Source organism: Muscardinus avellanarius, assembly GCF_963383645.1.
Source record: "Muscardinus avellanarius genome assembly, chromosome: 2".
Classification (NCBI taxonomy): Eukaryota; Metazoa; Chordata; class Mammalia; order Rodentia; family Gliridae; genus Muscardinus; species Muscardinus avellanarius.
The window spans coordinates 179,988,875-180,015,094 of NC_137787.1; positions in this window are offsets into that span (position 1 = coordinate 179,988,875).

The following is a 26,220-nucleotide window of genomic DNA, read 5'->3' on the forward strand; positions in this document are numbered from 1 at the left end:
GAATGATAACTCTGTTTTGAGGGAATGGGGGTATCTTGGAAATGGCCTGTAAGAACCCATGCAATTTAATCCCACTTTGGAGGACATTGCCACCTGCATCTGACTGTTACCTAGGTGAGTGAGTCAGGATTCAGGAAGCTGCTTGTCTTCCCCAGGGAATTTCTACTGACAGATGTTACTAAGTTACAGAGAAAAGGCAACCAAAAATGAAATGAGCCTGAGGGATTTTTCAAATTACTATTTCCACAGAAAATTGGGATAAGATACACATTATTTTATACTTATAATAATCTAAGCAATAAATTTAGCCTCATACTGACTCTACCATTAATGCAGATGTAAACGTATTTTAAATCAGGTTTTATGAGATAATTTCAATGTTTTTAAAAGATTGAAAGACATCTTATATTTTGTTTGAGCCAGTTGGTTTGTGCTATCAGTGAATCTTTATGAAATGTCTAAAAAACTATAGTTATAACAAATTTAATCTTAGATCAATCAGCATTACAAATAACTACACGAGATGAAGACTGATACTTTACAGATTTATATACTTAGACCCCTTAGTGTCTCTTTACCAAGAGTCTCAATCCTGTTTCCAGCCCTATAGAAATGGATATCTGCCTGCTCACAGACATTCCCTAAGTGTATCCTAAAACATCGTAGGGAATATGATTTCATTTTTTCTCTTTTGCTTTTATTCTTTGCTCTGTAACATGCAATGCTAGTATGGATATGTCATAAAAACATGAAAGAAAGTATTAAAGGTCACTGGCTTGAAACTTTTTTAAGGATTTACTTATAAAGTGTACAGAGATTTCTATATTGTTAGATACAGAAAAGATACACTGGCTTGAAACTTTTTTTAAGGATTTACTTATAGAATGTACAGAGATTTCTATATTGTTAGATACAGAAAAGATAGATGGAAATTTTTATGAAAATATAAAAATATAAAATTAGTAGAGGCATGGACACAAAAATTTCAAGAATGTAGCTAAACCCAAGTAAGGAATAAGAGGTATACCAAAATAATATTCAAATTGGTGAGCTTTTAAATGTTTAGATAGAAAATTATTAAAATAACAAAAGAACCTATAAAGAATTTCTCTAATTTTTCCAATCATTACTGCCCAAATAGTAGCATAAGAAAATAAAAATTTTATATAAATAAAAATATTTCTTTATATGTTTAAATTAGTAAACCAAATTTAAAGTCAGGTTGAGAACCAGTTATTTGTAATACCTATTAAATATAAGATGTGTTTCATTAGTATGTAAAGAATTTTTGCAAATTGGTAAAAATATAACCATCTCAATTGCAAATACATACATTTTATGAATCATCTATCTCTAAAGAAGAATATATGAAAACAATTCATGTTTAATTCTCAAGAAAATAGTAAGGATTTTTTTATTAAAGTACAAGATATGAAGCAAAAACAATATATAATGCTGAGATTATTCAATTAAGGGCCCATATTCACATACTGCATTAAAACAGCAATATAACAAAAAGTACAAAAAACTTGTCACATACATGTATATATATATGTATATATGACATATGTATAATTTTAATAACATATAGGGTATAGAGGATTCAGTAATATAGCAACAAAAGCTTCATTCTAAAGACTGTATTATTTTGATGATACTTATAACAAAGAATGACAAGTATTTTGAGCCAATTTGTAGTGAAATAAATATTGCTTTTTTTTGAGATACTGGGAATTAAAACACTGGGGCATTCTATCTCTGAGCTACACCACCAGTCCTATTTTTTATTCTTTATTTTGAAACGGTCTCAATGAGTTGTGGAAGACCTCACTAAGTAGCTGAGACTGTCTGCCAACCTGTGATCCTCCTGTCTCAGCCTCCCAAATAAAGGTATTATGAGCATGTGCTACCATGACAGGAAAAATGGTGATATTTCAAATGACTATTTTTAAATTATGTACAAAATTAGTCCTTTTGCATGGAATTTTAAAATATATTTTACATGCATGTTGTGTTAAAGTGAATTAAAATAAATTATGATTTTTTACAAGTATAATACATAACAGATATTATCAACATTTTATTAGTAGACTTATGCTAATTTTGAGTTATTCATTCTGTATGTTCCAGTTTTCAACAACATATTTTCCTCTTCAAATAAGGAAATATTTAGTTTCAAAAGGCATTTAATGTGGATTATCCTTATTATAAAGAGGATTGAATAAATACGGGTTAAGTACTGTTTAAAATCAAATGGTGCCAGAGAAATAACTTTAGAAATTATGTAATGGGAGAAATATTACATTTTAATTTTAACTTTAAGCTATAGGCATTTTATAACAGTTAAATAATTTGGGAAGTTATGGGTACATAGAAATTAGCTGCAGTAATTACAATCAGTGTATACATCCAACAAATGCTAAATATATGTATGGTAGCAATCTTTAATTGTAAAGTGAAGAAAATGAATTCACTACAAGTATTGGCCACCTAGATACTACAGATTTTCTGACATAGACGAGTATGAATGTTAACATTTTTTTAGCAGCTAGTTATCAATTATGACATTGGCTTTCAGTGTGCAAATAACAGGGAAAGTTGAAAAGCACTTGTTCAAAAATTATAATATATGTATTATTATTGACTTAAAATTTTTTTTTATTAGTGCATTGTAGTATATTTCTCAGTAGAGTACAAGATTGTGGAAGCATACATGCACCCATCACCCAACAATTATTGACTTGTTCAAATAAATCAGAGTCATTCAATATGATAGGAAATGAGTGTGATTTAAATATACATCATTTTGAATATGAATTATATTTCACTATTTATTGAAATTTAATATTCATCCCTTAGTAAAGATAAACATTGAAACATTGAAATTTGATTTGATCCAATTCCTTTTCTTTCTTTTTTTTTAAATCACTTTTTTGTAATCACTTTAGAAAACAATATAGAGAATGAGAATGAAGCTACCATATATTCCAGCAATACCACTTCTGGATATCTACCTCCAAAAAAGGGAAATCAAGCTACCAAATTAATGCATGAATATCTGTTCATAACTACACAGTTTACAATTGCCAAACTATGGAACCAGCCAACATATCTATCAACTGATGAGTGGATTACAAAACTATGGGATATAAATGCAATAGAATTTTACTCAGACATAAAGAAGAGCAAACTTATGTCATTCACAGGAAAATGGATGGAACTGGAGAACATTATGCTAAGTGAGATTAATCAGTTACAAAAATTAAGAAATCAGATGCTCTCGCTAATATACAAAAGCTAGGGAGAAAAAGGGTCATAGGGTAAACTCTTAACAAAGTAGGAGAAACCACAGATGAGCAAATAAGGTGACCTAATTGAGGGGAATGGGAGGGCAGAAGAGGGAAATTTCTGAATATAAATAATGTACATTCACAAACATATCAAAGTCAATGACTAAGCCAAATATGAGAATGAGGGAGTGGGAAGGGAATTGGGTGAGAATCGGGGAAGGGCTAATTGAGTGTACATGTATGCCTCTGCCATCTTGTACCCAATTAAGTTTATGTCTAAACGTACCGATACAAAATTTAAAAAATAAGTGTAATTTTTATAACTCTTTATATGATTTAGCAAATATACTAAAAACTTTGAGTTATTTTTTATATGACGAATAAAAATGTATTCAGTTGACTAGCCAGTCTTTTCTTTTTTAAATACAGGTCTAGAGTCAGGACATCTTATTCCTTATTTGAGTTGTTATGTTATTTTTAAAAATAAAATTTACTTTCATTAATTTTTCTTTTGCCATTTGTTGCAAATGAGTAGAGAGGTGATTAAAAGAGATGGCAAGGACTAAAGAAAAAATTGTAGGCTTTTTTTTTTTTTTTTTTTTGCGGGTCTGAGGGTGGAACCCAATGGGATTCGACCTCCAAGCTACACCTCCTGCCCTATTTTTTATTCTTTATTTTGAAACCGGGTCTCACTGAGTTGCAGAGGGCCTCACTGAGTAGCTGAGACTGTCCACGAACCGCAATCCTCTGGTCTCAGCCTCCCAAATGCTGGGATTACAAGCGTGTGCCACCATGCCAGGCTCAAAATTGTAGGTTTTTACAGCAAGCATATCTTTTTTCTACTTTTTAGAGGGACTTTGCTCTAAACATTATGTTCTTTTTAGTATTAAATTATGGAGCAATACAATAACAACTCCAATTCCCATGAACTGGCTTTAAATAATAATTTGGGAGAAGGAGGAATTAAAGAATAGGAAGATACAACCTTCATCTTTTAAGTAGAAAACTAGTGCCCAGAAAATCTAGATTTGATAATCTGATCTTCACAGGATGTGTGCACAATGCATTTGTCAAAGATCCATCTAGTATATTTAGGACAAATTTAAAAGCACCAATTGCATGTGGGTACCGGCAATAAGAGATAGATAATAAATAGCAACATTTTGCAAAAATTTAAGCTTCTGGAATGACTTCCAGGAAAGCAAAATTAACAAACAAACCATTATAGTAACTAATCCTAGTTTATACAAATATCTACACATGGCAAGGTCAGCATCTTAGTAAAATGAGTATTAGTGAGATATTACTACATTTCCCATTACTTTTTCAACTAAGTTGCTATTATCATTTTCCCTCATTTTGGAAAAGCACTGAAAGCAGAACATCTGCTTTTGGTAAATTGGTGTACCAGTGTTTCTGTACAAATCCTAATCATAATTAAAGGTTGATATCCCTATAATTTCAGAAAATGTTTTGAAAATTATATCCCATTTAGAAAAACTATTTTTATCTAGTGGCTATATATTCTTTTCTTTTTTAAAAATGAAATAAAATCACCCATTACATAAAGGTTAAAACACTTGCTTTTGAATACGATTTAGTGCAAAGAAGATTTTTTATGATAGTTGTCTTGGTGAATTTAGATAATAATGGAGTAGTCTAGGCAACTTTCTTATATACTCTTTCTTCTTTCTGAAAGTTTTCCAAAAGCAGACCATTGTTACAAGAGCTCAGATCTTTGAATTATTTTTGATCATGAAAAGGAGGGCTCTGCTAAATTTAAAATAGAATAAAAGGAGTGAAATCTCTTGTTTTTGTGGAAATTTGAAATACATGTATGTTTACAACTGAACCTCTTTATTTTATTTTTTTATATAACAATTTTTTTATTGAACATAAATAGTATACATTTACACTATATTTGGTGCCCTCTCCCCCCCCCCGCCCCCATTTTCCCTTCCCCCCTCCCGCCAATGGTTGTCCAGGTTAACCATGTCTTATTCATAATTTTACACATGTTCAAGTGTAGACCCTTATTAATCAAGACCGGCCTTCCTCCTCTCCTATCTTACCATCCAAACTTAGCTAGTATTTCCCCTTCAATATCTGGAGTCCCACTGGTATTCTTTGTGTTTCCTAGTTTGGGCATATTAGAGGAAACATATGTATCTTCTTCTTCTGTGCTTGGCTGATCTCACTTAACATAATGTTCTCCAGGGCTTTCCATCTTCTTGCAAATGATATAATTTTGTTCTTCTTTATGGCTGAATAGAATTCCATTGTGTGTATTTCCCACAGTTTTGCTATCCATTCATCTGTTGATGGTGATCTGGGTTGGTTTCATATTTTGGCTATTACAAATTGTGCTGCTATGAACATAGGTATGCATATGTACAACTGAACCTCTTTATATCAAAGGAGATGCGATAGCAAGCACAGGACAGTGATTTGAATTCATCGGCCTATCCACACACTACATTATCAAGTTTTTTCCTGACAAAATAACTGGATAGCCTTTTCTAGAGCACAGTAAAGATGACATCAGTTAAAAAAAAATAGCTCTTTTTAGATCGAACATATAACTGTACCTATTGCCATTATATTGTATTATATTCCCTAAAGTTATGGTACATAAGTTTAGAAAACTACATAAATAGGAATGACCCTCCTCACCACCAGCGTTACCAAGGACTTTCTTGAGAAATATGTGTGTCTAATCTTTAGTTTCCATTTGGCTTGTGCTTCCACAGGATGGGATACAGTAGAAATCCAACTAAACCTTATGCAATAGCCACAAACTAGCCATTTGGGGATCCTTCAGTAAACAGACCAGTAAGACTAGAAAGAAGTTAATGTTTTGATACAGGTATCTGGCCCTGAGCATCACGAGGAAGCACAAGTATTGGTAAAAAAGAGAGAATGTCTGCACTTAGGAGGTTTATCACAGTATTCCTTCTTGCTTTCTGTCTTCAGTTCTAACTCTAAATGGGCAAGTGAAAGTTAACACAGGAATGATAGCTTGATGAGGGACTGGTAACTAGTGAATGACTCCTCACCATGGTTTGGGTTAACTAGAGAAGGGTAATATTAGGTTTCCAGAGGGAAGCTAGGTTCTATAGGTAATTAAAAATGGAAGGCAGAGGACAGAACTAATGAGAAGTGTAAGGACCTCAAGAGATTACAGCAGCCAGAGCTATATTAAATGGTATTTTCTCTCCTCTGTTAAGTTACCTGAGATGTGATAATAACCCATAATCCTGGAAAATATCTGCCAGAATGAAGTGAAGTTGAATGATAAAAGTGGTAGACTGTTTTTCTTGCCCCATCCAAATCCTTTGGATAGTGAATTCTGCTGTCCCTAGACTGTTATCTAAGTCAGTTCTCTCCCAAGAGCTGGCCAATAAGAACTCACAGTTGCCCCCTTCTCCAGGAAATCCTTCTAGTCAAACAGGAGTCATCCTGTCTATACTAGACTTGCTTCCACCTGGGGGCTAACAACACCTGATAATAAATTAATATAGTGACTGACTGCTTCAGGGTAGGACCTATGGTTTGGTCGCCAAAGCTGTCTTATGTGTCTAGGTAACACCATCTAACATGCTCATCATGCTTTGCATATGTTCTTATATTTTGTCTATCCAGGTAATATGCATTCCTATTATCTAAAAAATTCCTTTATAAGCCTCAAAAGATTGAAGATATTTTAGATAATAATTTTCTTAACTATTTTGTGGCACTACCCTATTAAATAATAATTATTTTTGTCTCTTACATTGCCCTTTCTTCCTTTCTTTCTTCCTCCCTTACATTTTCCTCTTTTAACATAAACTCACTGCCAGCCATGTGCTAAACTCTGAATATTGAAACATTTTAAAAATTACAACTTCAGTTTTGTAAAAGTTTACAAGAGTTTATTTTTATCTACTTAATGTATAAAAACAGCTGGGCGTGGTGCCACACACTTGTAATCCTAGCATTTGGGAGGTTGAGATAGGAAAATCCAGATTTGCTGACAACCTCAGCTCCTTGGTAAGGCCCTCTGCAACATAGAGAGAGCCAGTTTCAAAATAAAGAATAAAAAAAAAATATTGCTGAATGTATAGCTCAGAGGTAAAATGCCCCTGGGTTCCATTCCCAGTACTGCAAAATAAATAATAAATTATAAAAACAAAATAAATTTTCTTTATAAAATTTCTGTTTTGTGAAATATCCCATAAAGATTTATCTTTTACTTTTTATATTATATTGGAATTTGTCCATACATAATTAAGCTTTTTTATTAGAAAGACAATTGACTAATATGTATGTCCTTAAATAGATGCTCTTTTAAATATTTACATTAAATAACTATTAATTAATGATAGATTTCTGAAGAAGTTGAACTTTTTTATTCCATAAAGTTAAACCAAGAATTTTATTTCCATCCATATATAAACCTTTACAGAATATACTAGAAATGATAGTGTAAGGATTCTAGGAAATATTTATTATGACATAATATTTTTAATATATTATTTTTTCCATATTTATAATATGTCTCAATGAAAAAAGTGTTAAGCTGTGGATGCAGAAAATTTTAATATTAAAAAGAATAGACAAAGAACAATGTACATAAAAGATAAAAATAGGTATACAAAAATTTAATAGAAAATAATAACTGAAATATTACCAATATATCACATTACACTAAAGTCATTACCCTTCTCAGAGACTTATATACTGTTATGGTTTGGATCTGAAATGTCCCAGAAAAAGGCTTCTTTGCTGAAGGCTTGGTCCCCAATGCAGTGTCAGAGGTGGTAATTTGGGAAGTGATTAGATCATATAGGCCTAATCCCATCAATGATTAATCAATTATTGCTGGATTAATACTTTGATGGGATCATTAGAAGGCTATGGCAACTGTATGAGGTAGGGTCTATTTAAAGGAGTGAATTTATGGAAGTGTGCTCATGGGGACTATCTTTTCCATGGTTCTAATTTTCCTTCTACTTCTTGGTTGTCATAATATGATCAGTATTTCTCTGCCTTTCCTCTCACCATTCTGCTTCTTTGCAGTCCCAAAGCAATCGAGCCAGTTGACTATGGACTAAAACCTCTGAAACTGTGAGCCCAAATAAAACTTTCCTCCTCTATGTTGAATTTCTGAGATATTTTGTCTCAGTGATACAAAGCTAACTGACACACTAAACTATTTTAAAATAATTTATGTGAGTAAAATATTACTACTGATTATCCACCAATTTAATTTATATCCATACAGTAATATATTGCTTACCTTACAGTGAAGAAATAAAGTCCTTAGGGTTTAATAATATGTTACATTTGCCCTAAAACTCATGACAATATAATATTAATTGTAAGTACAAGTTACCTGTATTTATGAAAGTATGGACATGTTAACTGCCATAATTTTTAAAACTACTTAGAAGCATCTTTGTCTGTAGTGTATACACATGTGACCAAACCATACCTATCCACATACTCAAAGAAAGTAGATATTGGTATTTAAGTAGTAATAATTTTAATACACATACTTTACTAGCCAGTGGGTAAATTTTCTTAAGATAAAAAGAGCACTTAGCTTACTGTTTTACTGTCTGAACGTGATAAAAAAAATAAGAAAAACCTGAGTGTGGTGGTACATGAGTGTAGTCCCAGTACTTGGGAGGCTGAGACAGGAGGATTGCAGGTTCGCTGGCTGTCAGGCTCAGCTACTTAGTAAGACCTTCTGCAATTTATTGAGAACCTGTTTCAAAGTAAAGAATAAAATAGAGAAGGGGGTGTGGCCCAGATGGTGAATGCCCCTGGATTCAATCTCCAGTACCACTAAATAAATAAATAAATAAATAAGAAAAATTGCTTACACTGATCATCAAGATTGCAATCCAACCGAGCATGTTTTTAATCCTAGCCATTTGGGAGGCTGAGACAGGAGGATTGCAGGTTTATGGACAGTCTCAGCTACTTAGTGAGGCCCTTTGTAATTCAGTGAGACTCTGTTTCTTAAAAAAAGAATAAAAAATAGACCGGGAGGTGTAGCTTGGAGGTAGAATGTTCCTGGGTTCCTTGCCCAGTACTTAAAAAAAAAAAAAAAAGACTGCAGTCCAAATATGTGTGTAATGACTTGAATAGCATGAAGGATTTCCTCTCATATTCAAGTTTTTTACTCTAGATTCATTTTTATTTGAGTATTTATTTATTTATTTATTTATTTATTTATTTATTGGTGGTACTGGGGTTCCTGGAAGCCCTTCTACCTCTGGGCTACACTCCCAGAACTATTTTATATTTTTATTTGGACACAGGGTCTCTTAAGCCAGCGCGGCTCGCTTCGAACCTGTGCGATCCTCCTGTCTCCGCCTCCCAAGCGCGGGGATTACAAGCGTGCACCAACACACCCGGCTTCTTTGAGTTTAAATACTCATACTTAGAAAGTTGACATGCTATTAAAGTATTTCTGAAAGACATAAAAAAGTTAAATGTGTATCTTCTGCATGGTTGAGATAAAAGTAATTGAGTAATTTTGAAGAACTATTTGTTAAAATTTATTAATTTATAAAATACAAATATACTTTGAACCACCCAATTCCTTTCCAGAAACTTCCATAAAGATCTTTGTATACAGAGCTATAAGAAAAAAGAATATCCTTTGAAGCATAATTGTAATAAACATAATAAAAGAGTCAAGTTTCAACAAATAAAGGTTGATTAAATCATTTATTTGTATATATTTTGGGATGTATATTACTGACTGGTGTGCACATCATTCAGGTACATTAAAACATATGGAGTCTAGCATTGTGGCACACGCTTGTCATCCCAGCATTTGGGAGTCTGAGACAAGAGGATCATCGTTTGCAGACAGCGTCAGCTACTAAGTGAGGCCCTTTGCAACTCAGTGAGAGCCTGTTTCAAATGAAGTACAAAAAATAGGACTGCCAAAAAAAATAGGTATCTGGATATGTGGGTGCACAATTGTAATTTCTGTACTTGAGAGACTGAGACAGGAGGATCCCAGGTTCAAGGTGAGCTTCCTTAACATGGTGAGACTCTCAGTAAAGTAGCAAAACTGCTTCTGAACAAAAAGTTAAAAAAGACTGGGGATGTAGCTTGGAGGTAGAACGCCCTTGGGTTTAGTCCCCAATAGCACACACAAAAAGCCACATTTAAGTATACATGCATATAAGTGTATATGTGTATGTAAAGATACATATAAATGACTTATTTATAGATATTTCCTTCCTACTTAGACAATATCAAGATATAATTTTAAATCAAGCTGAGAATCATTATGACTTATAAAACATTCTTATAGTATTTCAAATAATAATTTCTAATATGTATTTAGTTTTCATAGAAATTATTGACATTTCTCAAAGGAAGACATACAGATAACAACAGATACATGAAAAATACTCATTGTCACTAATCATTAGAGAAATGCAAATTAAAACCACAATGAGATATAACTTCACACACAGTTACAATGGCTATTATCAGAAAGACAACAGGTAACAAGTATTTGCAAGGGTGTGGAACTTGGCCTATTGTTAATAGGTATGCAAATTAACATATTTTTGGTAAAAGATGTGTAGGTCCTTCAAAATATTAAGAACAATATTAATGTATAATCCAGCAATCTCATTTCTTGGAATAAAGCCAAAGATACTAAAATCACTACGTGGAAGAGATATTTGGCCTGTCATGTTTTCTGCAGAATTATTCACAAAAGCCAAGATATAAAAAAAAAATGTAAGAAACCAGCCAAGGCCTGGTGGCTCAAGTTTGTAATCCCAGCATTTGGGAGGCTGAGACCAGGGATAGCGGTTTGCATATCGTGGTTCGCAGACAGCCTCAGCTACTTAGTGAGACCCTGCTTCAAAATAAAGAATCAAAATTGGGCCGAGGGTGTAGCTTGGAAATCAAATGTCTCTGAGTTCCATCTCTAGATCCACAAAATCAAACCAAAAAAAATGTAAGAAACAATCAGTGGATAAAATTAATGTGATGTATATACACTGTAAATTGTCATATAGCCTTAAGAAAGAAGGAATTTAATTGGCAACAACTTGGATGAAACTGGAGAACATTATGTATGTGAAATCAACTCTGCATGGAAAAATAATAGTACATGATCTCACTTAGCAGAGAATGGAATAGTGGTTACCAGAAACTTGAAATGGGGAGAGACAAGAGAGGAGATGTTGGTCACAGGATCCAAAGTTTCACTGAGACTGGGAAAATACATTTTAGCAATCTTTGCAAAGCATGTGTGTATAACTAACAATAATGCATTTTACATTTCAATATTGCTTAAAGAATAGGTTTTAACTGTCTTCACCACAAACAATAAATAATTGAACTGATAGCTGATACTTAGTTTGATATAATCTTTCTGTGATCAGCATTATATCATGAAAATACTATATATAAAATCATTTTGTAAATTAAATATTTTTAATTTAAAAATTATTCATTTTTATTCGATAGGGTCATTAAAATTTTAACCTAATTTAATTTAATTTTTTCATTACTGGGGATTGAACTCAGGGCCATTCTACCTCTGAGCTACACCATCAGCCCTATTTTATTTTTTATTTTGAAACAGAGTCACATTAAAGTGAGGAGGGCCTTGCTAAATTGCTGAGGCTGGCTGTGAACCTGAAATCCTCCTATCTCACGCTGGCCAAATTTTTAAATATAAAAAATAATATACATGAAATTAAAGTGTTTACAAATCCATTGAGCATACTCTGACAGCTTCTTAATTTGATAGTATTTTATACTAGCAAACATCTGGTGCATGTCAAGTCTATGAGCATACTTAAAGTAATGCTTTAGTTTTGAATGTCATGGATACTTAATAATTTATTTTGTTTTACATATGGGGATAACTAAACCATTTAGTTGGACATCTTGTCTACCAGCCACATTATCAAAAGTCACTGAGCTGTTTTACAGGTCAAGAGACAGTTTGTGGTGCCAGTTGGAATAGATGTCTCATTAAAATGAAAAAGGAAACTTTCTTTTTGTCTTGATTTTTTTCCCTTCAGAGTATATGCAGTTTCCTCTGCCTTCCTTTAAAATAAATACAACTAAAAATGGGTTTGATTAATTTTTTTTTGTTTCTGTAACCGTGAGGCACAATTATAAAAGTGAATCATTGTCTCTTACCCCATGATTGTTTAGCCTATACAATTAATATAAATACTGGGTTAGAAAATTGGGTTAGAATTTTATCATTTCTCCATTGTCTTGTAAGAAGTAGTCTTTGGCATGGTGATGATGCATTATAATTCTTTAAGGAAGATCTGTTGGCTGATTCATAATACTCATTGACTGACCTCACTGGCCCTACTTAAGGCAAAACATATCTATCTATCTCTCATTTTCAACTTATATCCACGGCTGAAAATCTCAGATATCTAATTTGACATAAAATTTTCAGTGTGTTAAGTAGTACAATAACTTGAACCAATGCATATTTTTTTGAGAAATTTACTTAGATTTTTGAGCAGAGACCTTGAAAGTGCTAGATTTTGGCTTTGAATTTGTGGTCCAGGAAAGTTAATATAAATTGTTTCTCTTTTCAAATATCATTACTATTTTCTTTGTTGTTGAACAGAATCCTCTCTTCAAAAAGGGATTATGGTTGACATGGCTTTTACAATGTTTTTTGGCTCTCTAGAAATATTTTTGAGTTAGTGTGGTTCTCCTGCCAGGTAAGCTCAACTTGGCTCAGACTTGTGTTTTAAATGAGCGCAATTAAAACAGTTGGCTTTAGATATCCAGATTATAAATGGTGCTGTGCACACATTAATTAATTGATAAATTCTTAAGTAGTAGTCTTGTTTATATGGGAGCTTTCTATATTCCTGAAATAAGGTGCCAGCCTTTGCTAAGAACACCACATCTAGAAAATCTTGACTTTTGGAAATGAAATTAACTCAAATTCACTTAAAGCACCATATTGCATTCATGTAACTGGAACTAGAAGCTTAGGCATGTATAAAAATAATACAACCATGTAAATAAATGAACATATGAAAGAAATCATTTTTTGGTTTTTGTCTTTTAGAGGATGTCAAAGGGATAAATCTGTAAATAGTTTCATCTGGTTTTCTCTACTCTCAGAAAATATCACACCCACTTCTCTTAAACCTCTCATTTTTTTAGCTTTCTTCTCTCTCTCTCTCTCTCTCTCTCTCTCTCTCTCTCTCTCTCTCTCCACCTTTCTCTTCTCTTCTGAATCTTATTTGGGTTCATTCTCTTATTTGCATGAGGAAGAGATGGATATAGCAGGTTGTTCTGGGCAGAGGTGATAGAATACAAGGATTGGTCAGCATTTACTCCAGCAATCTTTATACAATATTTAGCAAGTTGAAAAAGGGTATTTTCTAAATGTACTCCCCCACCCAGGAGCACCATAAATGCAAGACTTTTCAAATCAGTGTAAACTGTTTTAAGAGAATATATGTGTAGGTGTATGTGTTGTGTGCATGTGTATTTTAGCTTTGCCAATGCTAGAAATCCATAGGTTCCTAAAGGTAAAATCCGTTTTATGGAAAAATTTGAAGCTTTGGAAACTTGTAATCATGTGTGAAAAGAAAATGGAAAATATAGCAAAGAAAAAATAGAAACAATGAAAGATGGTGTAGTCTTCTAAATTTAGGTCTGGGATTAAACAGATATTTAGCTGTTACTTAGCCAGTTCAGGGAATACCTCAAATAATAAACTAAAATAACTACACTCGGTAGTTACAACAATCTCTTATTATAAAAAAATATTAATGAGGAAATTAACTGGAAAACTTCTAGATCGGTAGAATAATAATATATTTTCATCAACAGAGAACAATTTAAATGAACAATAAATAACATATTTTAGGTTCGTTTTGGTGTATTGCAAGGTGACAGATTGGGTGAAGTTGAAGAGAAAAAAGTTGCCATATTTAATGAAGAGTATTTCTGGGAAATGTATGAATTTATATTTAAAGGTAAGTGATAAGAAGTATGTAAAAAGAAAATCAAGAGTAAAGCACTTTTGAATTACATACTATATCTACAATAAATAGGGTAACCATTCAATTTATTGTCTAAACTGAAACATTTTGAGAGAAAAAACTATATTGATATAGCAAAATACTATATCCAATCTAAGGTTAATCTTAAAAAAATGTGGTTTCTGTAACAAGAGACCTGCATCATGGATAACATTATCATTCCAATGAATTATCAGTGTACATGAACTGTGCAAATAGCATATTTATGGCAGTCAACTAACTGACATTTTTGTTCTTCCTACATTATACTAAAGGAAAAATGTTAGAATATATATTGTTTTTTTTTTGTTTTTTGTTTTTTGGTTTTTGGTTTTTTTGGTGGTACTGGGGTTCCTGGAAACCCTTCTACCTCTGGGCTACACTCCCAGACCTATTTTATACTTTCTTATTTGGAAACAGGGTCTCTTAAGCCAATGTGGCTGGCTTCAAACCTGTGCCATCCCAAGCGCAGGGATTACAAGTGTGCGCCTGGAAGAATATATAATTTTAAGAGCCTAGTGTGGTGGTACAGACTTGTGATCTCTAGTACTTGGGAGGCTGAAACAGAAGGATCACAGGTTTGAAGCCAGCCTCAGAAATTTAATGAGGCTGCTACCAACTTAGACTCTGTTTACAAATAATAAAATTAAAAGGGCTTGAGGTGTATCTGAGAGGTAGAATACCCCTGAATTCAATCCCTAGTACCAGACACAAAGTAATAATTATATCATATATAATGATATATAATATACAACATATTATTATACACTGATATATAATAATAATTATTTTTTATGATAAGCAAAGAAAAGGAAATTATAGTTTTTGTACCTAGAAAAAGTGAAGTAGATTTTCCTAAGAGAATGTAAAAATAGATTACCAAAATAAGCAGTGGTAAAATAATATTGACAGTAGGATAAAAACCTTGTAGACTCAAAGGCTATTTGATATCACTTGATAAGGCCAGAAAACTACTAGTAAAATAAGAGAGAGATGGTTCATAATGCAAAGCAGTGGTAAGGGGGTCTTTTTTTTTATGACATAGTCTGCAACGTTCAGAATAAAACAGGTTTTTTTTTAAAGAATAAATCAGCCAGACTATTGGAATGAAGAGATCCTAGCATTTTAAACTTCAGTTTCATTATAGATTAAGAGTAAAAAGAATTGTAACACTATCACAATAAATATAAATTTCAATTAAAAGATGTATTCCAATTTTAAAAAGCCAATTATTAAGAAAAATGACTTACTTCTATGAAATAAATGAATTTAAGAAATAAACTCAGATTAACAAAATCATATGAAAGGTGAGATATTTCCACACACATTAAAATTAGATAAAATGTCTCAGGGATGCTATTTTTTATACTTAGAATGAACAACTGGTACTCTTAAGTAATGGCCAATGATGTGATTCATTAGAAATTTGTTTCTGGTACTACTCTTTTTTTCCCCCAAGTTTCAATCTTCTTGTTTTATATCCAGAGGGAATGATAATATCTAACATGTAGTAACCATTTTATAGGCAAGATGGGAAATACTGTTATCAATTAAGTTAATTATATAGTTATGAGATTAGGAAGCTGGTGGCAGCCACGGCCACCGCTAAAAAGGACATGCATTCCTTGGAGAAGCCCTGGAAATCAGATTTTGGTTTAATATCTGATTGGGACAACTTAAGGAGACATTTCCAGCCATGACTTCCTATCTAGAATACAGGAGAGACAGTGGATAATGGCGGAATTAGAAGCAAGATGATAAGGAGGCACCCACCACTCAAAAAAAAAGTAATTTTTGGTAGAACATCCCAGAAGAGATGAGAGAAAAGACCGCTTCAGCCACACATGCTGGGGAACTCTTAACAACATACTTTGTAAGAAAAATGATCCGGGCATGGTGGAGGGAGCCAACCAGTGCCAGGTGGGAAGCTGAGCCACGCATCCTGGGGTGCTCAGTGCGCCTGACCACCCACTTCTCTATGCTGCGCTGGGGGCCGGGTTGCACTTGGAACAGCAGATCCTGCTCTACACAGTGAGGCTGTGGGCCTCCACTCATGGAGAAGACATAAAATTCATTGCTGCTGAGTGCTCGATCTCACAACCTCTTCAAAACACATATACTGTCTTATAAAAAATATTGGAGAGGAGCCAAGATGGCGGCAGCAGCAGCTAGGATTCAGGAGATGCAGACAAATTAACCAATCCACCTTGAACTTTTGGAAAAACATCTCTGCAAAGGGGGCTGCTCCTGTCGCACATGCTTAAGAATTCTGGACATCCTATTATGTAAGGAAGGGGCTCAGCGAAGAACCTGGAGGAAGGCAGTGGCAGCTGTGGCAGAGGTCAGTATTTGGGAGAGGCAGAGATTTGATCCAATCGGCAGCAGTGACGACTGTGGTGGCAGTGTCGTTGTCAGTGGCATCTAGTATTTGGGAGAGGCAGAGATCTGACCCAATCCACTTGATCTTTTGAAGAAATCACCCCAAGGGTAGAATGCTACTGCTGTACATGCTCAGGAATTCTGGACAACATGCTGTGTGGGAAAAATGTTTGGGAGAGAACTGAGATGGTGGAGGCAGCAGCAATGGCGGTGGCCAGTATTCGGGAGAGGCAAAGATCCGATTCAATCCACCTTGATCTTTTGAAGAAATCACCCCAAAGTTAGAATGCTACTGTCACACTTGTTTGGGGATTTGGGACAACATGCTTTGTGAATAAGAAGCATTGTGAATAAGAAGCATGCTCAGAAGAGAACCAAGATGGCTGTGGCAGCAGCAGCGGTGGTCAGTATTTGGAAGAGGCAGAGATCCAATCCAACCCTCCTTAAAATTTTAAAGAAATGTCCTCAAAGGTAGACTCCTACTGCCACACATGCTTGGGAGTTCTGGAAATCATACTGTGGGGGACAGGTGGTGGTGTCCTGTATTTTGAGGGGCAGACAGATCCAGTCCAATCCACCTTAAACTTTTGAGGAAATCTCCCCAAAAGTAGACTGCTAATTCCAAACAAGCTCAGGAATTCTGGACAACATGCTAAGTGGTAAAAGGGTTTGGGGGATATCAGAGGGAGCCCTGCATAGCCAGGATGGGCCACCACGCTGTGTGTTCTGGGAGACATCATCCCTCATGGCCACCATGCTACTCTCTGCAGAGCAGGACACCAGGTGCATGTGGAGCAGCAGAGCTTCCTCTCCGAAGTGAAGCTGTGGATCTCTGCCTTTGGAGGGAAGACAAAATTCATTGCCACTAGGTATTTGGGTACCCAGCTTTTGCAAAAGACATGTGCTGCTTTCTCATATTAAAAGAAATGGAAGAATGCCAGGCATGGTGGCACACACTTGTAATCCCCGCGCTTGGGAGGCAGAGACAGGAGGATCGCACAGGTTCAAAGCCAGCCTCACTGGCTTAAGAGACCCTGTTTCTAAATAAAACTATAAAAAAAATAGGTCTGGGAGTGTAGCCCGGAGGTAGAAGGGTTTCCAGGAACTCAGTACCACCAAAAAAAAAAAAAAAGGAAGAAAAAGGGAACATCTGTAGAGGACCTTCTCATAGTGACAGAGACCTGAGCCTGATGCACATCAAGGCTGGTGCCAGGACTTCTGAAACCAGAATAGGACCATTCCATGTGGTGAGGCCTGTGCTGGGGCCAGCGAGACTGTGATAGCAGCCTGCTTTAAGGCAAGGCCAGTGCTGGGGCCAGCAAGGCTGGGATATGAGCCTGCCATGAGGCAAGGCCGGGGCTGGGGCCTCGGAGACTGGGATTGGAGCCTGTGGAGGGGTAAGGCCAGTGCCGGGGCCAGCGAGGCCAGGATCAGAGCCTGCCACGAGGAAAGGATTGTGCTGGGGCCTCTGAGGCCAGGATCAGAACCTGCTGTGAGGCAAGGCCAGTTGTGGGGCCTCTGAGGCTGGGATCAGAGCCTGCCTGGTGTCCAGTCCGGTGCTGGGGCCTTCCAGAGTGGGTTCAGAACTTACAATGTGGTATACACAGAGAAATATCACAGAAAATAAAAAATCAGATGCTTTCCCTAATATGCAAAATCTAGGAATAAATGAGTAATATGAGGAAATCTAGTGAAAGAAAGGGCCCTATGGAGGAGCAATTAAGGTGACCAATCAAAGGGGATAGGATGGGGAAATATGGGATCTCTTTAAAGCAAATGATGTATATAAACAAATATATCAAAGCTAATCACTAAATCAAGCATGGGATTGAGAGAGGGGAAGGAAATGGGATGAGGATTGGATAAAGGCTAATTGGATGATGTGTGCTTGATATATCCTCACATGTCTTGTATTTCATTGAGATGTTTGACTACAATGCATGAATAAAAATATATTAAACACAAAAATAATATTTATATGGTTACTAGAAAATTAATTAAAATAAGCATCATGATTTTGACAATAGGCTAATACATTTACCAGTTAAGGAATTTCCAGAAGTATCAATGACTTTTGCCTATGCTTATAATATCAGGCATGAAATAGAATGAGACTTGAAGTGTCTTCAGACAGTTAACTATCCCACACAAAGAATAACTGTAAACCTCAGACATATTTAAAACAACATAGATTATTACTATATATTTATTACCAACCTCAATTTTATATACTTACGTTGTGCTAAAAATGTTATCTATAGGTAAATTATAATTTAAAGTCAATAATATAAATATATCTTTCTTTGAAATTCTATATTGATGTGGTATTGTTAAATAAAAATTTAATAATGCATAGAGGTTTGTGAAGGAATATCATAAATTTAAAGTTACCAATTCCTTAATCTTAGTGCTATGCATCTAGAAATGACTTCAAATGTAGCATTCCAACCAATGTTCTTTACTCTTTTGAAGTAAAATCAGCTCTGTCCTGTATCAGTGAAGGAAAACTGTCAGTGCAAATGTTTATAATATTAGAGATAAGCAGAAGATGGAGATTCCAGCAGCAAACTATCTAGTTATAAGGACATTTTCAATAGTGAAACTTGCATTTAGTCAGGGACTTTTATATACTTTTAATGGTGAATTAAAGTCTCACATCCAAATATAGTTCAAAGTGATGGTGACATACATGCACAAAACACTTGGTGGGCTTGCCCCAGGCTTTCTCCCTACTCCTTCCCTTCCCTGTGTAATGACTCTGCAGTCCTTTTTAAATGAACTGTCTCCCAAGAGTGAGGCTCTATATTCTATGTTGTCTAGTCTGCCTTAGGTGATTTCTATTGAGGTCTTTAATTTCTTTATTATCTTTATTTGACTCAACCCCCCTTTCTTGTTCTAACTTACACTTTCAATTTCTCTAGTAATATGTTATTTTATTTTACTATACTTTTCTTGAATGTTATTTCTGAGGACTTTATTCATACTGCAAATCAAAATTCTGAATTTTCCTCTGGCATTACCTGCAGCTCAATATTGGTGATCTTCCTTGTTGAGTTGTGGGGTTGTTATGTATGGCTTTGATGTTGAATGAAGAAAAGTAGTCTTGCATATGAAGAATGGCCCCTGTGCTGTATTGCAAAAATGACAACTGCCTCCACTCTCTACTCACCAGATCAGATTTGTGGAGCTTTTTATAGGTGATGGCTCTCTGTCCTGTATTAAATTTCAGCATGTTTTTTTTTTCTGTCATTCTTCTTTTAATTTCTAATCACTTTTTTCTTTTGCTAAGAAGCAATCTTCTCCTGGTTGATTTCCAATTCTTGGAGCAACCAAAAATGTTTTGTCTTTCTCTCTTTTGCCATCTTTAAAACACTCTTCACCAGGAATTTGAAGATATGTTGTAAAATATCTTAGAAATTGCAGAAATATTAGAAAAATCCCTAAAGATTGAAGAAATTAAAAGAAAGCCATTGTTTGTCCAACTTGTGAAGTATATCTTTCTCAATGGGGAAATGAGTTGAACCTACATTTTATAATGAACTTTGTTCAGGTGATTTTCAGCAACAATAAACCATGGAGAGAAAAACAATGGCTAATATACAAATTAGTGAAAAAGATGATAGATACACTCATAGTTAACCTTGTTAACACCTATTGCCATTTTAACCTTTATGCAGTAATAACTACTAATCATTGTTATTAAGTACATAAGAGAGAAGAGAAACTTGTGGCATATGTCTAATGATGGTTTGCTATATAAAAGTTAATCACAGAGGATGAAAGATGGAGTGTTCATTTCAGGAGAACTGTTATGCATTGATGACATTGACAGTAGTAGAGCCAGTACAGAAAGGAGTATTATAAAACTCCAGAACTCCTCTACTACTAATTATCTCTCAGTGGCTTAAGTGTATAATTTTTAGATAAATAATTTATACTAAAAAGTATTTAGTGGAGATATTTCTATGAAATTTTTAAAGGAGGTTATGATTTAGTCAGGAGGGCTGTGATCATACAAGAACATCTATACATTATTAAAAATGAAATTTATTTTGTAAAAAAAGAAACTCATATAATTTTGATAGAATAGATAGATAGATAAATAGGTATAGATTGCAGGCTTGGGGCCAGGCTCAGTAACTTAGTGAGCCCAAAGCAAGGACCAATAACCCTGTTTCAAAATAAAAAATAAAAAACTATGTGGGCAGCATAGGTGCATAGATTATATGCAGAATGTTTTGCTTAATACTCACTACACACATAAATAAATAAATAACCCCTGAAAATTTTGTCAGAATGCTGAATAATTGTGTTGCTGTAAATTTGGAGTAAAGGATAATTATTCTCTGATGATTGTAAAAGACTGTATGACTCTTGGACAAAAATGACACTCTTAATTAGTGAAGTGATAATCAGTTTAAGTTCAATGTAGGTTAATCATTGAGAGTGTAGATGTGGGGTATATCTGTAAGAATCACACAATAAGTAACAATGTACAATAAAAATAGGGCAGGCTGACACCAATGTATGGATAAGGGAAAATTCTGAAAGTAGCTGACACCAATGTATGGATAAGGGAAAATTCTGAAAGTAGTTTTTTTATAGCATTAAAAAGAGGACTAGTATTTATCAATATATAGTTATACATAAGTAGAAAATTAAGAGGTCTAAGGACATTATTTTAATATAAAATAGATTTTTATTTAGAGTTGCTCCAAATGAATTTAAGTACAGACTTTCCTATGTTTGGGAAGAATGACCTTGATAATTTAAGGTATATTGTGTTAAATCTGTAGATCACTTTTGGAAGAATGGCCATTTTGATGATATTTTAAATATTTATGAACATGGATGATCTTTCCATTTGCTAAGGTCTTCTTCTATTTCATTTTTTAATATTTTATAATTTTCTTTTTTTGTGGGATTTTTGGGGATGGAACCCAGGGACATTTGACCTCTGAGCTACACTCCCTGCCCTATTTTTTTTATTATTTATTTTGAAACAGGGTCTCACTAAGTTGCAGATGGCCTCACTAAGTAGCTGAGGCTGTCCGCAAACCATGATCCTCTGTTCTTAGCCTCCTGAATGCTGGGATTACAAGTGTGCACCACCATGCCTGGCTCTAAAATTTTCTTTGTAGAGGTCTTTTACCTCCTTGGTTAGGTTTATTTCTAAGTATTTTATTTTTTGAGGGATATCCTGAGTGGAAGTGTTTTCTGGTTATATTTTTCAGTAGATTTATGGTTGACATACAGGAAAGCTTCTGATATTTTAAGCTTGATTTTGTATCCTGACAATTTGCTGAATTTGTCAATCAGTTCCATAAGCCTTTTGGTTGAGTTTATTGGCTCTACTAAGTACAGTATAATGTCATCTACAAATAGTTTAGGAAAGTTGTACCTATCTAGAAAGTTGTCAATTTCTTCCAAATTTTTCTTTAGTTGGAGTATAGTCCTTCACAGTAGTTTCTGATAATCCTCTGGATTTATACACCCTCAGTGGTAATATTTTCATTTTCTTCCTTATTTATGTAACTTAGATAGATTCTTTCATTCTTTTGTTTAGGTTGACCAGTAGTTTATCTATGTGTTATTTGTTTTTTGGGAAAAAACTTCTAGTTTTGTTTATTCTGTATTTTTATTGTGTAATTCATTAATATCTGCTCTGATTTTAATAAACTTTTTGTCTTTTACTGGCTTTGGCATTAGACTATTCCTTTTTTTTTTAAGGGCTTTGAGGTGTGTCATTTGGGTACTTAATTGATGAGTTTTTGTTCTTCTATGTGGGCACTCAGTGCTAGGAATTTTTTTTTTTTTTTGTAATACTGCCTTCAAGTTGTTTCAGAGGTTTTGATATCTTTTTTGTTTGTTCGTTTCTAAAATTGTTTTAATTTTACTCTTTAATTCTTCTATGATCCATTTGTCATTTAGCAGTGCGGTATTCAGTTTCCATATGTTTATTTGGTAACTCTGGATCTTCTTATAGTTGATTTCTAGTTTCATTCCATGTGGTTTGAAAAGATACAGAGGAATATTTCACAACTTTTAAATTTGCTAGTGCTAATTTTGTGACCCATCTATTTTTGAGAAATTTCTGAGAGCAGCCAAGAAAAAGGTCAACTCTGCTGTAGTTGGGTGGAATGTTCTATATGTGTCTAATAGGTCCACTTGGTTTATAGTGTTCTTTAGGTCTGAGGCATCTTTACTGACCTTTTGTCCAGAAGATCGGGCTGTAGGCATGAAAGGAGTATTGAAATCTTCCAGTATCATTGCATTGGGATTGATGTGTGACTTAATGTCACAAAGAGTTTGTTTTATGAAAGTAGCTGCAACTAGGTTTGGGGAATTAATGTCAACTATTGTTATTTTTTCTTGATGTATTGTTCCTTTTACCAGGAAAAAATGACCTGTTTTGTCTTTTCTGATAAGGTTGCACTTGAATTCCAACTAGTCTAATATTATAGTTGCTATTCCTACTTGTATTTGAGCTCTGTTGCCATAGATTACCTTGCTGCAGACTTTCCCATTTAGTTTTTTACTATGTTTACTTGTAATGGATATTTCTTGCAGGCAGCAGATAGATGGATTCTGGTCCAATCCATTTTTCCACCTTATGTCTTTCAATTGGGGAGTTGAGGCTATTTATGTTCAGTGTGATTAATGAGAGATGATTTTTAATTCCTAACATTTTGACAAACTATTTAACTTCTGTTTAAAATAGTGTTTGTTCTCCTTTGCTTAATTTTTTTGTTGAGGAAAATTATTATTTCTCTGGCTCTGGCATTTATCACTTATTTCTTCTTTGCAGTTAATTTCCATAAATATGTTCTCTAGTGCTGGTTTGGGAGACATTTATTATTTTAACTTCTCTTGTCATACACTATTTTTATTTTCTTGTTATATTTGAGAGATAGTTTTGCTGGATATAATTTTTGGGTGCAGGTTGTTTACTTTAACTGTTTGTAATTTGTCAATTCAGGTCATTCTGGCTTTCATGACTTGGTTTGGAAATTCTGGAGAAATTCTCATTTATTTGGCTCTGAATGTCACTTGCCCTTTTGTTTTTGTTGGCTTTAAAGTTCTCTCCTTGGCTTCTGCATTGTTAAGCTTGACTATTATGTGGTGTGATGAACCTTTTCTCTGATTTTTTCTAAGGGGGAGTTCTGTAAGTTTCCTGTAACTGCATATTGAGCTCTTTCTATATTCGAAATATTTTCTGACATTACTTCTTTGAAATGATTGTTGATGCTTTTGGTTTCTCCTTCTTTCTTTTCTTCTATGCCTATTGTTCTTAGTTTAGCTCTTTTAAGATGGCCCCATAACTTTTTAATGTCCAATTTATGCTGTTTAATTGTTTTTTTTCTAAATTATATAGTATGCATTCATTTTTGGAGTGATTATCTTCTAAAACTGATATTTGATTCTCTATGTGGTCTAATCTATTGTTTATAGTTTGTATTGATGCCTTCACTTCAATAATTGTATACTTTATTTCTTTCAGAATCTCTAAATTCTTTTTGAAAATCCTATATTATTTCTACTGTTAAATTTCTTACTGGTGATTTTTGCAATTTTGTGTTGTCAGTTTCTATTACTGTGGGGTTATGGAAGCTCATTGATTTCTTGTTATTTCTCCTTTATATATTTTAGAAGTTTGTATTTTTGTTGCTTTTGATAAAGTTCTCTTAGTCTGTAGGTGTCAGCTTGTTGTTTTGTATTCACTGGTGAAGTTTGAGTGAGGAGGAAAGTGATAAAGTCATAAATGCAAGAATAGGGTAAAATCTAAGATCAGATTGAAAAGAATGAGAGTATGATTTTGGAAAGGTAGTATATAGTAGAGATTAGAGATGGTGAATATATAGTAGGATTCTACTAACCAAGGTAGAGTATTTAGTATAGTGATATGAAGTTATTTAATGTAAGATGAGAGAAAATAAAGAATGAAAAGGGAAAAAAAAGAAAAGAGAGCCTGGGGTGGTGGCACATGCTTGTAATCCCAGCATTTGGAAGACTGAGAAAAAAAGGATCAAGGTTTGCGGACAGCCTCAGCTACTTAGAGAGGCTCTCCACAACTTAGTGAAACCCTTTTTTAAAATAAAGAATTAAAAAAAAATTTGGCAGGGGTTGTAGCTCGGTAGTCCAGAAGTCAAATGCCTTTGGGTTCCATCCTTAGACCTGCAAAAAAAAAAAAAAAAAAAAAAAAAAAAAATATATATATATATATATATATATATATATATATATATTTTATATATATATATATAAAATATATATATATTCTTTTTTTAATCATATATATATATATATGATTAAAAAAAGAAAGTAGATATGTACAAGGAAAAAGGCTTGTGAAAGGAGGGGTGGGCAAGAGAGCAAACACACACACACACACACACACACACACACACACACACTAATGGAATCCTACAAATATATGAATACTGAGCAGATGTGGCTTCTGTAGTTTCTCTCTCTGTAGGCACTGACTTGGCTCCTTTTCTGATGCAACCTGGTTCTCTAAACACTCAGAATGGACTTGTCTCTGGGACTCTCTCAATCTATGCAGTGGCCACGATCAATGGGGCTAGATCTAGTGTTAAGTGTGAGTCTCCCTCAACCCTTTCTACTGATGGTGAGCCTCAGAGTCTTTCCTTTCCTGTGTAGACATCAGTTGTCACTGGCACCAGCCCCTATATATGCATTGGAGTCCCTGTTCTCCACAGATACGGCTGGGTTTGTCTGACTTTCACTCTATCACCACAATTGATTGGGTGCACTGTGGTGTTCTCTGAAAGTCCTATAAGGGTTCTGAGCCCTGAGAATTGTAGGCCGTTTTGTGTATTGGCCCTGGGGGCTGTCTGATAAACCACATCTCTATAAATGTCCAATAGCAGACTCCATTCCCACCTTTGCCAGGATGAACCACAATCTCAGTCCCAGCGAGTCTTTGGCCAATTGAATGAGACCCTATGGCTGCACTGGGTTATATCCCATGGAAATGGTGGGTTCAGTACTGGTGTTGTTGAGCACCACTCTAAACTCTGAAGGTTACAGTGACCTCAGCCACTAGTGCTGCAAGTTATAGCTTGGATCTGCACAGGATCCCATTGTTTTTCAAATCAAGCAAATTATGTCTAGTGAGATTTTCTTGTTTAAGAGTTGAAGGAATATTCACCAAGAACTTTGAAACTTCACTAAAGTATAAAAAGCAAAAGAAATATTCCCTTTCATATATTTGTATGCTATCTTAAAATTATTTGACTATTTTATTGTTGGTTTTATTTATTTATTTATTTATTTATTTATTTATTTATTTATTTATTTATTTATTGGTGGTACTGGGGTTCCTGGAAAACCTTCTACCTCTGGGTTACACTCCCAGACCAATTTTTTTTTTTTTTTTATTTGGAATCAGGGTCTCGTAAGCGAGCGAGGCTGGCTTTAAACCTGCATGATACTCCTGTCTCTGTCTCCCAAGTGGGGGGATTACAAGCATGTGCCACCAT